Source organism: Ambystoma mexicanum, chromosome 13 (genome assembly GCF_040938575.1).
Source record: "Ambystoma mexicanum isolate Mex_15411 chromosome 13, UKY_AmexF1_1, whole genome shotgun sequence".
NCBI lineage: Eukaryota > Metazoa > Chordata > Amphibia > Caudata > Ambystomatidae > Ambystoma > Ambystoma mexicanum.
This window is the reverse complement of record NC_090938.1, coordinates 154,071,939-154,089,208: the sequence shown is the minus strand read 5'-3', so window position 1 is coordinate 154,089,208 and position 17,270 is coordinate 154,071,939.

Here is a 17,270-nt window from a genome sequence, read left to right as displayed (position 1 = left end):
TGAACAAGACTGAAACCTAAATATTCTCATCCCGTTCTTGATGTGAAAAGGAACTGCAACGCCTGAGGCCTCCACCCTGGAGGCCCGCATCTGGAAAACTAAAGTAGAATGTACATGTCTAATCGGCTCTGGAAACACCGTTCCAGAAGTCAGTAGGATGTGTGAGAGCAACGTGCGTAAACCGGACACGGGAGTTGCAGGGTTTTGTTATAAAAGAAAAAGCACACAGATGTCAGACATGTCGTCATTCCATCTCACAATGGCAGATTTTAAGGGGCCACATGGCTTTGAACACCCCATAGACAATGGCTAACTTAGACAAAGACAACATTAATATGCTTAGCTGGAATGTATGGGGCCTGGGATCTAGGATTAAGAGGAGGAAGATACTGGCCTACCTCAATAGACATGTGGCCAGGGTGATCTTCTTACAGGAAACGCACTCTGGTCCGTGACAAGGAGGACAATTGATGCCTAACTGGGGCTCACATCAATATTCCACGACTTACTCCAGCCGGGCAAGCGGGGTAGCAATTCTGATTCACAAAACACTGTCCTTTGAATGTATTGATGTTGAGTGTGACCCGGGGGGGAGATATTTCATGCTTCATGGCAACCTATATGATAAAGAATTTGTCTTTCTGAACTTGTACGGTCCGAACATTGACCAACCAGACTTCTATGCCTCAGTGTTTGAAAAATTGGCAAGATACCCGACAGCCCGGGTGATATGTGGCGGGGACTTTAACACAATATTAGATGTACATCTTGATCGCACATCTACAACTAAAAGACGCCTGGAGAACATTGAATCCGATCAGTAGGGAATACACCTATTACTCCACAGTCCATGACATGCACTCCAGGACAGATTTATGGCTCATAGATGGGGACAGCATGGCATGGGTCACAGACTCCCATATACACCCAAGAACGTACTCAGACCACTCACCGATACAGCTGACACTAAGAATCCCTGGTCGGGTCCTCTCCAGACCACCTTGGAGATTCAAGCCGGCAGCCCTGAAAGACCTGGTTTATAACACCTCGATGAAACAATATATACAGGACTACTTCGATAACAACGAACACTCTGTCTCGACCCAGTCTATACTATGGCAGGCGTTCAAAGTCTGCATCAGAGGTCACTCAATATCCATGGAGGGTGGAATCCTTAAAGACATTAGGAATAGGTTGATTAGGCTAGAATCTCAAATATCATCCCTGCAATCACAGTACGCATCCTCCCCGTCACCCCAGATCAGCTCTGAACTAAAGACCAAACTAGACAAATACACTGAGACTGTCAGTATATATATTTACTGTAAGCCCTTCGGAAAGTTCACAAGCTCGGGTCAATGCTATTATCTCTGCGGCCTGCGCTGAGTTATGCGTGATTCTTTTGGTCTCCACGACCATGCTCAATGTGGTGATTGCATAAGCAGCTGTGGATGTACCATCCTGGGAGATTGAACAGGAGCCGTCACAAAACAGCTCCCCTAGCTGATTATTCAAAGGAGTGTCCTTTAGGTCAATTCTGCCTTTAGTCTCCTGTTCTGTGGTGTAAAGGCAGTCATGTGACTCTTCGTCAATGCAAGCAGTACCTTGCGGGAAAGGTAGAAGTTCAGCCTGATTAAGGACACAACACCTCTTAATTTGCATGTGCGGTGCAAACAAGATCAATTCGTATCTCGTTAATCGTGCGGAGGCGAGGTGTTGCGTTTGTGTTCTGTTTAATAGAATATCTGCAGAGTGAGGTACCATCAGGGTTAGAGCATGGCCTAGGACCATTCCCTTTCTCTTTTTAATGGGCGCAGCAGCAGCAGCCACAGCTCTCAAACATCTTGGCAAAGCGCATGCTACAGGATCAAGGGCGGAATAAAAGTAGCCGCACTGCCTATTCTTCTCTCCATGTTCCTGCGCTAATACAGCCAAAGCACATCCATCACATTCCTGCACATACAACACAAAGGACTTTTCATAGTTTGGTGTGCCCAAAACTGGTGCCGAGCACAATGCAGTCTTGAGCACATCAAATGATTGCTGGTGTTCCAAGTTCGACGGCAATTCCGAAGAAGTGCCCTTCTTCGTCAAAGCCAACATTGGTTTAATCACTAAGGAGAAATTCGGGATCCACTGCCTACAGTATGAAGCCATACCTATCAAGGCTATAACTTCCTTCTGTGTATTTGGGACAGACAAGCTTGAAATTATTTTTATCCATTCAGGCGTCAACCTTCTTCCCTCTTTTGACAGGAGATAGCCTAAATAGGCAACCTCCGGTTGACAATATTGACATTTTTTAAGCAAAGCTTTGTGTCCATGTTGAGCTAGATGAATAAGCAACAACAAAGTGCCCTCCTTACAAGCACTCTCTGAGTCAGCAGCTAAAAGCAGGTCATCAACATGTTGAAGCAGTGTACAAGTAGAGGGAGACTCAAGGGTATCGAGCTGCTCTTTCAAAGCCCTACTATAGATGCTAGGACTTTCTGTGTAACCTTGCGGTGCACGAGCGTCCCCCTAAGGTGAACGCGAACAAGTATCTACTGTCCTTTATTTATTTTATTTATTGAATTATTTGTATTGCGCCTTTAACTCGCGAGTTTCGGGGCGCAGAAACGTGAACACAGAGACAACAGAAATGGACGGGACAGTTCCTGTAATCAAGGATTCAGTGGGTCATGAAAGTCGAGGTCAGTTGAAGAGATATGTTTTCACTAATTTACGCAAACGTAAGTAGTTAGGTTCTTTCCTTATGTGGGCTGGCAGATTATTCCAGATGCCTGCTGTAATGACTGGGAAAGATTTTCCCAGTCCAGATCTAAGTTTGTGTGGCATCACTGCGATCCTATTTTGATCCGAGGATCTCAAGGCGCGGCTTGAACATAAGGACGTACTTTCGATTTTAGATAGCCTGGTGCCTTCCCGTGGATGCATCTGTGGGCTATTGTGAGAGCCTTGAAGTGGGTTCTGCTCTCCACTTTGAGCCAGTGTAATTCCTTCCTAGAGGCACTGTTGTGGTCTGATTTAGATTTGCATTTGATTATCCTAACTGCGTTATTTTGGATAATCTGCAACGCTTGGATGTTTTTTTTGTTGGCTCCTAGCATAAGTGCGTTCCCATAATCCAAACGGGAGAGGATTGTTGCTCTGGCTACTGTGGCACAGTTGTTCTCCGTGAGATACGGTCTAATAGTTCTGAGGAGTCTCAAGTAGTAATTGCAGGTTTTTTTTATGTATTGAGTCTGGGCCTCTGCTCCTAAAGACGCTTCCATCATCATACTCAGAGTTTTTACTTTCTCAAGTACTTTGATGTTAGCATCCTTGATCTTGAAATTTGCGTAGTCGTGGGGCAGTGAGTTTCTGGCTTGGGTAGATCCGAAGATCATCAGCTCAGTTTTGCTGGCGTTCAAACACATCCAGTTGGAATCCATCCATTGTTCTATGATGTTATAGATACTGCTTAGATTGTTGTTGTCAGTTTTATGGTCCTTATGTATAGGGATACTAAAGAAGGTGTTCTTTAGATCCACAACACTAAAGTAAGTAGCTGAAGCCGGGATCATGGTCAATATTGTTGTCACATCAGGCACAATAGGAAATTGCAGAGCAATAATCTTATTAATGGCACGTAGATCAATAATAAAATGGATGGGAATTGCATTATCGCCTTTTTTGTACACGGGCAAAGTCGGACTATTGCACAAACTACCTGCAATTTCCTCAATCACCCCTTGATGCACAAAATCGGAGACGATGCATTTCAAAGCTTGCTCACCATCGACCGAGATCTTATACTGGGGAATACGTGGCAACTTCACTCCATGTTTCAAAACAATCTTAACGGGCTCAATTGGCAAAACACTGACATCATTGTCGTCAATCGCCCACAAACACTCTGGAACATCTCTAAATTCTGGCGGCAATGGTCTGGTCATGAATTGAGAGACAGAAAGTTGCTGTGGTGAAATCGTCATATGCACTCCATCAGAAGAACAATGAATTACTGCATTTAATTCCTTCAACAGATTCAACCCCAACAAATTCTCTACACAATTCGTGGTCAAAAGCAATGGACAGTGGTCTGTAAATGGACCCAAAGAAACCGGATAGACGACTGATGTGCCAGAAAACCCTACAAAAACATTGGTTTGCCCTGACAGTGGACTGTTTGGAACCAGTGAATGGTCAATGGAACACTTCTGTGCCCCTGTATCTATCAGAAATAGATGTTTCCTATTACCCACTAACATTTTAACGTAGGGACCTTTCTGATTAACGGGAATAGGCGTTGGTTCCAAACCCTGTTTCGGGCAATCCTAGCGAACCAGAATGTTGTTGAAAGGAAGTTCTTCAGAGAGTTAAGCAGCAGAAGGATGGTCAAATGTTTCTATTATCCACACTCGGTGCCTGATTGTCCTGCGGAAAAGGTTGCTGTGAATCTTGTGAAAACTGATCTCTACCAGGACCCCTTACCCCTGGGTGTTAGGAAAGATTTCGTAATTGTAGGTAATTTTCCTTCCATGTGGCAACCCCTAAACTTTTTGCTGTTGTTTTTCACCTTGTTTTTGACTTTGCCAGAGAAGTGTAGCCTTCTGCCGCACTCCTCTGGGCTTTCGCTCCTTTCTTACGGGGAAACTGACATGCCCTTAAGACAGTCAGTACCGGGGAACGCTGTTTCCCGTAGTTTCTTCTATCATGTTGCGGCTTTCGTGCAACATTACACAAGAGGGCACTGTAAGCTAAGTTACAGCTCTCTTGGGTCTCTAGCCTTCTACAGGCCCTAGATACACTTTTAGGATGGTATTTGATCGGTGCAAGTCATTCAGGGACTCGAATGGTGGCAGCGATCGTTTTGTTTATTTTGAGCTCCTTTTGGCGTTCTGAGCACGTTTTTAGCACTGAACCCAAAATGGTGGCCTGGCTCCCAAAATGGCCAGACCACGAGGCTCCTTTGTCTTGTCCACTGACCGTCTTGCTCCCTTCACCTTCCCCAGGTCGAGCGACCCGGGGCCTTCCTTATTTGGGCATGTACTTTCCCGCGAAACGTGGTTGCTTTCGCGGGCTTCTACATGTCGTTTGTGTGCCTCCAGGGTGTGGGCTGGGATGTCTGGTCCCAATACACATCCTGGGTGCCAGAGAGTCTAGGGTGGTGTGAATGCCTGGGACCACCGTGGTCCGTGATTGGTCCACGAATGGTGTGTGTGTTGATGAGCGGATCTCCCATTGGCTCCCCTCCGTTTTGGCGCGAAGGGAACCGTGGATAAGAGGGAGCTGGAAACACCACTACCAGGTCGATCTCCTGAGTTCTCACGAACGAAGGAATACAGGAGCCAAGTATCCTGCAACCAAGAGGCTGGACAGAGGAATCGCTGGTGACCCGCTGAAGGAATCCTCCTTTGCACTGCTGTCGTCCTGTGAAACCCTTTCCTCCTTTGATCGAACCAGAAGGCCTGTACTGGTGCTTCGACCTTTGGAATAGCAGGAACAGCTATTCCCGGCGACTTCATCATCTCCTGCCAAGTAAGCCTTCGGAAGCGTCTCTGGGCCATCCAGTTGACTGACCAGCTTACAAGGGAGTCCTGCTCTGTAACCGCCGCCAGGTTGTGTTGTATTTCGAGTCCTGGTCACTCTCCCACGCTTCGTACACTTGGCGTTCCCAAGTCTGAAGGGAGGAGTGTACATTTGGCTCGAATACACACGGCCGCTCCGTTGTCCTGCTGCGGCAACAAACTGTGCTGGTTTCGTCGATTGGGACGTCTTTTTGCTCTACACGACTACGAGGCGTTCCCTGCTCTTCTGAACCTGCTAGCTGCTGAAACTAACGTGGAGAAGCCTGGGTCTGCTTGCTTCGGGGACCGGTGAGTAGTTTAGCTAGGATCTGGTCGCCCTCCTGCAGTATCCCATTGCTTTTCCCTGCTGTGTAAAAACAGCACCCACTTGGCCGTACTCGCGCTCTGCTTCTGCCCGCTGTGGAGGCTGCGCTTGAGTTGCGGAACCTGTTCTCCTTCTGCTGTGCACTAACCCGAACTGCCTGACTTCCTCCGAAGAGCTTCCCCTTTTTCCCGTTGGCACCGGCGTGGCAGGTACTTTGAGCACAAGGCTCCACTCTTCGCAGGGCTCGGACTTCCATCTAGTTAGGTGCCTCTGAAGGCGAACTGAGTCTAAAGCGTTATCGCACTGCCTGTTTTCCTTTCCTTTCAGGTGGACTACATATTTCGTGCTTTAAACGCTTGCGACTGTGTATTTGTATATATATTGTGTTGATATGGTATGTGTTGGTTTAATATTGTGATATTGTGATTTTCTCGCTACGGTCATTGTTTTAAAGGCCTTAAAATAAATGTGTATCTATTTTTGATATAACAACTGTTTGGAGTAGTTTGTAAGCGCTCTTGCTTTGTGTGCTCATTGCGGGCTTTCAGTCACCCTCACCCCTCTTGAGACCTAGTCTTGACCGCCGCGATCGCTACCTTGATTGGTCTGGCTTGTCCAGAGGTTACCCTGTTCCAAGTAATTAGGTTGGCCTTCTGAACTTCTGCGCCACCAGGACAGAGTTCAGAAATCCGTCTTAACAAATTGGTGTACAGCGGTGGGATACGACTGAAGGTATCCAGTGTTGCGCACGAACTAGGGCATTTCAGGTTATTCCAAACAGTACACGTAGTGAATTGTTGTAGTATAACTTTAAAAAGGCCATAGTCCTATCAAACAGTATGGAAACAAATACCTTGTTAACTTTAAATGCTTCCAAATCAGAAACATTGAAGAAGATGTGTGCGGAGAGAGGTGTTTCCTCTCAAGGCACTAAATTGGAAATGATCCAAAGAATCGTGGCGTGGCAAGAAGCGCAGCTTGACGCTATAACTTCTGAGGACAGTGCAGAAGGTGGTGGGGCTGCTCTCACTGGTAGAACCGATGGTTCTGCCGCTGCACTGATCCATCGCGACCACGAGGACAGGGAGGATGTGATGTCTAATGTTTCCTCTGCCAGTGCTGATGGGGAGGCTATGCTTGAATTCAAGAAGCAAGAGCTGCGGTTTAGGCAGCAGGAGCTTGAATTCAGCATAGCCAAACTAAAAATCGAACAGGCAGAAAAACAGAAAGACAGGGATCACCAGTTGGAACTGGCCAAGCTTCAGGTTGCAAATGGGCCCAAGGGGCCTGGACATGGGTCTGGGGCTTCCTCTCATCCACGGTTTCCGAAAGATCTGCTCAGTGTGTATGAAGAAAGGAATGACATTATGGACTGGCTGAATGCGTTTGAGTATGCATGCGAAGTTCAAGAAGTTGACAATGCTGATAAGATTGCGTGGTTACTCAGTAGACTGCCCCATTCTGGCTGTAGTGCCATTATGGAAATGTCAAAGGCTGAGCGAGCTGATTTCGCAATGTTAAAGCAAACTCTCATTTTAAAGTTTGGGAAGACTCCGGCCCAATATTTAAAGCGTTTTCGAGAGTATAAGAAAAAGGAAGGTGGTACTTGGGTATCTTATGTCGCTGAATCCTTGAAAAACTTAACTGGCTGGGTCGAAGGTTATAAGGTTTCTACCTTCGAAGGCATGATAAATCTTGTCATGCTGGAACACATTTTTGCTTCTTCTTCCCCGGAGCTTAAGCAGCATTTGGCCGATTCGAAGGAGATAGATCCTAAGAAGCTGGCCATTGCAGCAGACTTATGGGTGTCACATCGAGTGTCCCATAAGGACAAAACTCATCCTGGTAAGCAGGAGGAAGGGAAAAAGTCCAAAGATATGGAGGGTGGGGAATCTGCTAAATCTTCTTCCCATAAGGGCCACAAAAAGAAAAACAAGGGTACGACACAAGAGAACTCACAGGGTAGTGGAGGTCAGCCTCCGAAACAGAACTCTGGTTACAATAAGCCTCCCTACGTAAACAGACCCACTGGGGCTTGTTTTTCTTGTGGAGCAACTGACCACGTGAAGGGGGATCCCCGTTGTAAGGTTAGACCTTTGGGGGTCCACTCCGCTAATCTGGCCTTCTCCTCCTACGAGGAAGAAGAGATTACAGGAGCATCCTTCTCCTCAGACTCATTTCCCAGCGGGATAGAGGCTGAGGTAGTTTTAGTGTCCCTGGGTTCCTGGGAGCCTAAAGTCGCAGAGGCTTATGCTAGGATTCCGGATAATACCAAGCACTACTTTAAAGACAGTGTACTGATCAATGGAGTGGATACTTCAGCTCTTAGGGATAGTGGGTGCAGCCGCACTGTAGTGGATTCTACCTTGGTAGACTCAGAGGAAGTTGCCAGAGCTACTCTGATGCCCACTAAGTTGGCTGACGGCCCCCTCCGTATGTTTCCAGTAATACCTGTAAATCTTACTTTAAATGGTACAGCAGTCAGGATTCCAGTGAGCATTCAGAGAAACGTCCCGGGAAAGGTCTTGTTGGGTAATGATCTCAGAGCTTTAGGGCTCGTAGGAGACACTGCCGAAAGACCCTACACACGGTCTCAAGCACGGGCAGTGTGGAAATCGATATAATATTGTGACCCCAATCGCATTGTTTAAATGTATGTTGGCCTACGCCAAGCTGTCTAAAGAATACCATGTACATAGGTTCCGCGGCAAGTTCTTGACCTTAATGTATTGTGTAAGCCGCCATCTTGGATTTAGCCGCCATTTTAGGTACTCTTGCAGTGTGGAAGTCACCCTGAATCACAAAATGGAGGCCGAGCGACATTTTGTGTAAGACTCCGGCCATGGTGACCTCCGCACACGTGAATAAGTAATATGTCCGCAGGCCATTTGTTAGGGTCACGAACTAAGACCTTGTCCTCTCTTTAACCTGTGTGTAAATATGTAACTGTATCAGCGGAACCGATCAAATTATGTAAATTGCGTGTTCGACCTGGCTACGAACCCTAGCCACGGTTCCAAGAATGGTTAACTTACGAGAGGGCTGGCCAATGCAGGACAAAACGTATAAAAACCCAAGCATCCCGATGATCGCTCTCTCCCACTTTCAGTGCGAACCTTACGTTGAAGGTTCGCGTGTTAGTCAGAGGGCCGTGTAGCTATCCGTATGTCAATTGACCTTGGTAACTTTGTAACTTTGAAATAAAGCGCTTTGTATGTCCTTTGTAACCTGTGTTGGTGTGTTTCCTTTTGGGCTTCCCGGCCTCATATCAATTTCTCTGTTTCCACAGTTGGCGCCCGAATAGGGACCCTCAAGATTGATGCCGGATCATTGAAGGTTGACGCAGACTATCGAATCGGGATCGGACGGTGTGATTCTGCGGGCCCGACCGATCGAGACGCGATACCTCGGCAGCGCTGCACGATCCGATCCTTGGGCGATAGTCGTGCGGTCTGACACGGCATCTTGACGAGGGTCCAATTCCGAGGCGGGCAGATTTGCCGAAACCACCGAACGCAGGTAAAAATTCGTTAGTTGAAGTCCTTTGTAAACCGTACGGTCCTCCTTAGGTTTGGTCAGGTGCAGTTGTGACCCGGCTCTTAATTTAACCCTGACAATTTGAATTTGGCGTATTGTATCTGCAGACACAATTATTGGACCAGGTAACACCAATTCTTTGAGAAATGCCTGGGAAATTGTCTAGCTGCTTTAGGGCTCTGTTCCGCAGCGATCGACAATCTTTGGAATTTAGCCGTCCGGCACCACAGGAGGGGTCGCCGGCGTGTACTATGTACTGTAAGTATGGCATTGGTAGTATTGTATTTAATGACATTTGGCACAGACAGACCAGAAATGCCTCCGAATTTCAGTGGCCAATCAATGGTAGTTTTGAGATCCCCCGTATTGAATACTTAGAATCGATCTTGCTTAAGAAAAAGGCTAGGCCAGCAGCCTTTGATGTGTTACAAAATTGGAAAAAGGAAGCATTGCAGCAGCTTAAAAGTAGGGATAAACATGCACGACGTCATAAAACGAATGCCGAAAAGGCATTGTTGTATGACAAGGAAAAACGATTAGAAGAAACCCAGAAAATGGATAGAGCTTTCTCGCTCGGGGTCCAGAAAATTTACCCCTCTAAAGATTTCCATGTTTCCGAGGAGTTTATTGAGAAAATATTGAACGAACGGAGACCTGATTCTTCAGCGCCACCTCCGTATGCTCCTGTTATGGGCACCTTGCCCGTTCCTGCTATTGTTCCCGTTGCTATTCCTACTCCTCCTGCGCAGCCTACTGCTCCTAGTTCTTTGGTTGTCGCTCCTCTGTCTATTACACTGCCTCTCTCCCCTGCACCCTTGTTAAGTCCACCTACACTTTCGATTCCGGGGAGTCCCGTGTTCGTTAAAACAGATCCCGGTGCAGGGTCAACAATTGTAACTCGTAGTACTGTTCCTGCGGGCAGGAAACAGGAACTATTTACCTGGGCTAAGCAATGCATGGAAAAAGGTGATCAAACTGATGTATTTTCAACATTATCTAATTTGCACGATTTTCCCGAGAAAAATGTTTTTATTGAAGGACTGGGGATTCACTTAGGTGTAATGTGGGGTAGATTGCAGACTTCGGATCTCCCACAAGGGGTGAGAGATCTGAATGCCTTGGCACTTTCGAGGGATACAGAGCAGAAAGTATATGGACATGTTGACAGATTGTTTGAGTTTAGGAGGGATTTTGAAAGGTTACAAAACGAGGATGATGAGGACAACAGGATATATGTACAGAAACGGTTCCTTTCGTGCCGAAGATCAGCACCTGAGGAAGTACGAATTTGTACCAAAGACGCGATTCGATGGATCTCGGATTCATCAATACCGCCAGATGAGGTGTATGACACATATAGTCAATACACGGTAGAGATGCAAAGGAAGGTAATCCAAGTGATGGTACAGCACTTACAGGAGGAATGTATAAGGAAGAAGGTTGGTTGCCCCATAGAGTTATTGGGTATTTGTAAAAGAGCTTTTTCGCCCGACACTTCTACAGCTGCTTTAGCGCTCGATTTGGCCCTATTGCTCAGTAAGCGGTCGGAGGTCCCTATATCTCAGTTGCCTATGAGAGAGGTCCCTCCGACCCTTGTCCCAAAAGTAGAAATCCCCGCCGACGCGGTAGCTTGTACTCCCGCGACGGATATCCCTGCACATTACGTATCGCAGTTTGTTCACGTCCCGTTCTCCCGACAGGAAGTGAACACGATTAGACAATCAGTCCCTGATATTAGGAAAAACCCGACAGGGTTTTATAAAGAAATAGAATCCGTCTTGCAGTCTTCTGTGTTCACCTTAAGTGACATGGACTTATTGTTTCCAGTGCTTTTGCCAGTTGATGTATGGAAACAGGTACGGACAGTAGATGATGTGCCGGGGCTAGGGGATACATGGGTAAATCTGATTAGAATAGACAGAGAACGACTAGCTGGTGAGAAACCACCCCAGGTAATACTTACCTTACCCGATAGAATAGTTGCTAAACTAAAAACTATAATCCCAGAAAAAAGGATTATTTGGGACAAGCTTACGGCCTGCGTCCAAGGGAAAACTGAAGGTACTACTGAATTCTTTAATAGATTTGAACAGGTGTTCTCTGACTTCAGTGGACAGGATTTGGGCACAGAGTCGGGGAAGAGGTTGTTTGTGGACAAATTTGTACGTGGATTGTTGCCCGACATCCAGTCACATATTATGTCCTCAGAGAGCGCTTGGCAGGCGAAATCTCAGTCAGAGGTTTTGCATATGGCTCAGTATTATGAGAATCGGGTTAATAATGAAAAAGAGAAAATCGAAAAAAGGAGGGGTGACTTAAAGACTAAGGTATTGTTACAGCAAATTGTCAGAAACCCCAGAGGAGGTACGACACAGACTAGAGGTCAGTACATTCCAAGAGGAAATACTCCTCCAAATTCTATAGATATTAATCAGTGTGCTTATTGCCGCCAGGAAGGTCACTGGCGAGCACAGTGCCCTGCCCTTCGTCAGAGGTCAGGAGGCACATTTGGGGGTATGGGTAGGCGACCAAGGGGCCGCCCCGGAGCAGGGGGCCCTGATAGGGGTCAGCTTCTACAAGATCCCCAGCAACCTTTTTCACGGGAAAATCAGACTCCGAGTATGGACTCGAGAAATATATTTGATCACCCTTCTGCTGCTTATCTTTCTGAAGAACTTCCCTTTGACGAAGTTCTGCCTTACTAGGATTGCCCGAAGCAGCGTTTGGAACCTTCACCTATTCCCGTTATTCAGAAGGGCCCCTACGTTGAATTATTGGTGGGGAATAGGAAACATCAGTTCTTGATCGACACTGGAGCACAAAAGTGCTCCATTGACCATTCTAGGGTTCCAAACATCCCACTGTCAGGGCAAACGAACGTTTCTATAGGGTTCTCTGGTATACCAACTGTCTGTCCGGTTTCTGCGCCGGTATCTGTTTCTATGGGTCCTTTCACAGACCAGTGCCCTTTTCTTCTTACTTCAAACTGCGGAGAAAATTTGCTAGGGTTGAATTTGTTAAAGAAACTGAATGCAGTGATTCATTGTTCCCCTGACGGAATAAGATTAACAGTTTCACCACAGCAACCCTTTAACTCCCAGTACTTGACCCGACCTCTACCTCCCGAGTTTGACATTGTCCCGGAATGTTTGTGGGCAATAGACGACAATGATGTCGGGATATTGCACATCGAGCCTGTTAAGATAGTCTTGAAACATGGGGTTAAGCTACCGCGCATTCCGCAATATAAAATTTCAATTGAAGGTGAGCGTGCTCTGAAATGCATTGTCTCCGATTTTGTACATCGTGGAGTGATAGAAGAAATAACAGGTAGCTTATGTAATAGCCCGATCTTGCCAGTATATAAGAAAGGCGACAATGCAATTCCGTACCGGTTTATAATAGATCTTCGTGCTATTAACCGGGTGGTAGTCCCACAATTTCCAATCGTGCCTGATGTAACAACGATCTTAACAATGATCCCTGCTACGGCTACACACTTTAGTGTCGTAGATTTGAAAAACGCCTTCTTTAGTATTCCGATACATGAGGAGAGCAGGTATTTGTTTGCGTTCACCTTGGGGGGACGCTCGTTTACATTCACAAGGGCACCTCAAGGGTATACTGAAAGTCCTAGTATCTATAGTAGAGCCTTAAAGGAGCAGCTCGACACCCTTGAATTGCCACCTACTTGCATGCTGCTTCAATATGTAGACAATTTACTCTTGGCTGCAGACTCTGAGAAAGCTTGTACGGAAGGCACTATATTGTTGCTTGTTCATTTAGCTGAAAATGGTCACAAAGCTTCACAAAAAAAATTTCAATATTGTTGCCAGGAGGTTGCCTATTTAGGCTACCTCCTGTCAAAGGAGGGGAGAAGATTGACACCTGAACGAATAAAACACATTTCTGGCATGTCTGTCCCAAAAACACAGAAGGAAGTCAGAGCCCTGATAGGGATGGCGTCCTACTGTAGACTGTGGATCCCGAATTTTGCCCTAGTGGTAAAACCGATGTTGGCTTTGACGAAGAAGGGCATTTCTCTGCCACTGCCATGGGAATCGGAACATCAACGAGCATTTGAGCTTCTCAAAACCGCGCTATGTTCAGCACCGGTTCTGGGTACACCAAATTACCATAAGGCCTTTGTGTTGTTTGTGCATGAATGTGATGGATGTGCTTTGTCTGTGTTAACACAGGAACATGGAGGGAAGAATAGGCCGTGCAGCTATTATTCCTCCGCCCTCGATCCTGTTGCATGCGCTTTGCCGCGATGTCTGCGCGCTGTTGCAGCTGCTGCTGCGTCTGTAAAGCAGGGTGAGGGGATGGTCCTAGGCCACGATTTAATTCTGATGGTACCTCACTCTGTTGATATTCTATTGAATAAGACTCAAACGCAACACCTTACCTCTGCCCGGTTGACAAGGTACGAATTAGTCCTATTTGCTCCTCATATCCAAATTAAAAGGTGTTGTGTTCTCAATCCGGCTGAACTCTTACCTCTCCCCAAAATATTGTTTGCGGTGATGAAGGATCACATGACTGCCTGTATGCCACCGAACAAGAAACAAAGGGTAGGATAGACCTCTCAGATACTCCTTTGGAGAATGCGGAAGGGGAGCTGTTTTGTGATGGCTCCTGCTTCAAACTTCCGAATGGCACATCTACAGCTGCTTATGCAGTTACCACTTTGGACAAAATTGTTGAAACTAAAAGGATTCCGCATAACTCCGCACAGGCTGCGGAGATTATAGCGTTGACCCGCGCTTGTGAACTCTCCCAAGGGCATAGAGTCAATATTTATATGGATAGCCAGTACGCCTTTGGGGTGGCTCACAACTTCGGAAAACTGTGGTCGGAAAGAGGGTTTCTGACCTCACATGGGACCAAGATTCAGCATGGTCCCTTAATAGTACAACTACTTTCAGCGCTCTCACTCCCTGAACAATTAGCAATCATGAAATGTGCAGCACATCGCAAGGTCATAGACAATGTGGGAAGAGGAAATGCTTTTGCAGATTTGATAGCTAGACAAACAGCTACAGACCTTAGCACAGACATGTACACCTCGAGGGAAGTGAGAGATGTTTGTATAATAGATGAAGGCATTGGGTCTGTGCGAGATATGCAGACTGATGCCTCAGTTGAAGAGTCTAGGAAGTGGGCTGAAGGCATGGGAAAATTGGATGATGAAGGGTGTTGGGTGGACGCATCCGACGGGAAATGGTTGCTTCCTGATTCTTATGTGTTAGCAATGGTTACAATGGCACACGGTCCAACACATGTGTGTGCCCAGCAAATTACGAAGATATTACAGCAGGTCTGGGTGAATGATAAAATTTTGGAAACTGCAAAGAGACATGTTCAGAATTGCATGATTTGCCTGCAGCACAATGTGGGTAAAGGGACAGTGACTCCAAGGGGAAGTTTCGGGCCCCCCTCTGTCCCCTTTGAAACCATTCACCTTGATTTTATTGAAATGGAGCGATGTAATAACTTGAAATATGTTCTTGTCATCATTTGTGCTTTTAGCAAATGGGTCGAGGCTTTCCCTGTCAAAGATGCCACCGCCATGACTACCGCAAAGATCCTGGTGAAAGAGTACTTCCCTCGATTTGGGCTCCCGAGGATAATTTGGTCGGACAACGGCCCCCATTTCATCGCAGCCGTAATATTGCAAATATGTGTTGCCCTAGGGATTGAGAAACATTTTCATTCAGCTAGGCACCCTCAAAGTGCGGGGTTGGTAGAGAGACACAACGGTATTTTGAAAAACAAACTCGCAAAAACATGTGCCGACACTAAACTAAAGTGGCCCGACGCTTTACCTATTGTGTTGTTAGCTATGCGCACCACACCCCAGACTAGAACTGGGCTCTCTCCGTTCGAGGTGGTAATGGGAAGACCTGCTAGTATCTGGGGTCTCCCTAAACCTAAAGCCCTGAGGGATGTGGATAATGTATTGCTCATAGATTAATGTAATCAATTGACTAAAAATCTGTATTTCATTTACCACCAGGTGAATGCTGCCTTACCTGTACGGTTTACGGGCCCAGGACACGATATATTGCCCGGTAGCTGGATCCTGGTGAAGGCCTACGAGAGGTCTTCCTGTCTTGCGCCCCGCTGGCGCGGACCCTACCAGGTATTGTTGGTCACCAGGACGGCAGTGCGGGTGGCAGGAAAGAAGAACTGGATACATGCAACGCACGTTAAGAAGATCCCTCACCCGACGCCACACGCTACAGAAGAAACAGAACCCCTCGCTGGTGCTACACTCTCTGATCTCGGAGTAGCAGGCAGCGTTGTGAGTGCGTTGGAGAAGTTCTCTGAGCCTGAGGAGCTCGGGGAGCCGTCCATTTTGTCTCCGCACTCCCTTGATCAATCACTTCCGGAAAATCTTGTTTCGAGCTCTGCGACTTCCGTCGCCACCGACACGACGCTCCCCTCAGGGAGCGACGATACTTTGCTTTTGGATTCAACAAACTTGGGTACCATCAGGTACAACCTTCGACCGCGGAAATACAATTACCGCACGAGTGTTGTGCATCTGGAAGGAAAAGAGTGATTGAAGTACTGTTGTCTTTCTTTTTTCGAACAAAGAAAAGGAGGGTTCTGTTGGCTAGGGTTGGGAAGGACTAAGAAATAGCGCGGCCGAAGTGCCGCCAGCAACGAACATTGGGGCCGTCGATCGGGATGACCATGATGCCTGCCGCCTTCACCGCTGCTCCCCGTATTGAACTATTAGATAAGGAGGTGACCAAATCGAACAATGAACAATGTGCCTGGGCCCCGAAAACGTACTGTTGTGTTCTCGTTCTGATTATTGTTATTTTTGCAACTGCTGCCGTGGGACTTTGGTATTTTGAAGAAATTTATCCTTTGAAGCCTCTGTTACCGACCAAAATCGTACCAACTGTTTTGACTCCCTCTGTACACCTTCACACTCTGTCCCCTAGGGACTCTTGGCATAGACAGAAATATCGTAATAACACTTTGATGATAGTGATGAATGCTACGCATGCTATTTTTAATAAGAGTAATTGTTGGATCTGCACTCACTTACCACAACATGGGAACAAGGGACTGGGATGGTATATACATCCCTTACCTTTAACAACTTCTTGCTATGCCTCTCTTAGAGCACTCTTCTTTGGCCGATGGAATGAAAGCATCTCAGGGAACTTTGATGGGACTAATTTGAATGAATTTGAAAAACGTGAATTGACTCCCCTGGGATGCTCGCTTTTCGCAAATAGAAGTAAACCTAACGCCGCTTCTATTAGGCCGTCTGATAAACTTTCTTTTCCGTTCCAAAATCTAGTTTCTTTTAAGATGGCTCCGATAGGCAATAAGGATGCCATGCCTCCTTCTTATTCTGTGAATCATAGTCCTGATTCAGTTCCTTTCTGTGTACAAAGAAATGGCACTAGGCCAATGGGAGACTTTGAGCCTTGTGTAAACACTGTAAACTTGACTGGGGAAAATAGGCCTTTGTATGTAGGGGGACCCGTTTATTTTGTTTGTGGTAGTTTAGCTTTTCCCTGGTTGCCGAAGGATTGGCAGGGGACTTGTTATTTAGGGATATTGTTACCAGGTGTATTTATAGCCAGTACCTTAGAGGTATCTAAGGCTCGCCCGCGACGGGATAGTAATGGAGACACCCCTGGACAAGTGTTTGGGGATATAGCCAAATCAGTAGTGCCCTTTTGGGGACAAATAGCAAATTCAGAAAACATTAGGGGATTAGCGAGGGTGTTGGAGAAAACGATCAACCGGACCACGGACATACTTTACAATATGACCTTAGAGCAAAAGGCGATAAGATTGGTAGCACTTCAAAATCGAATGGCATT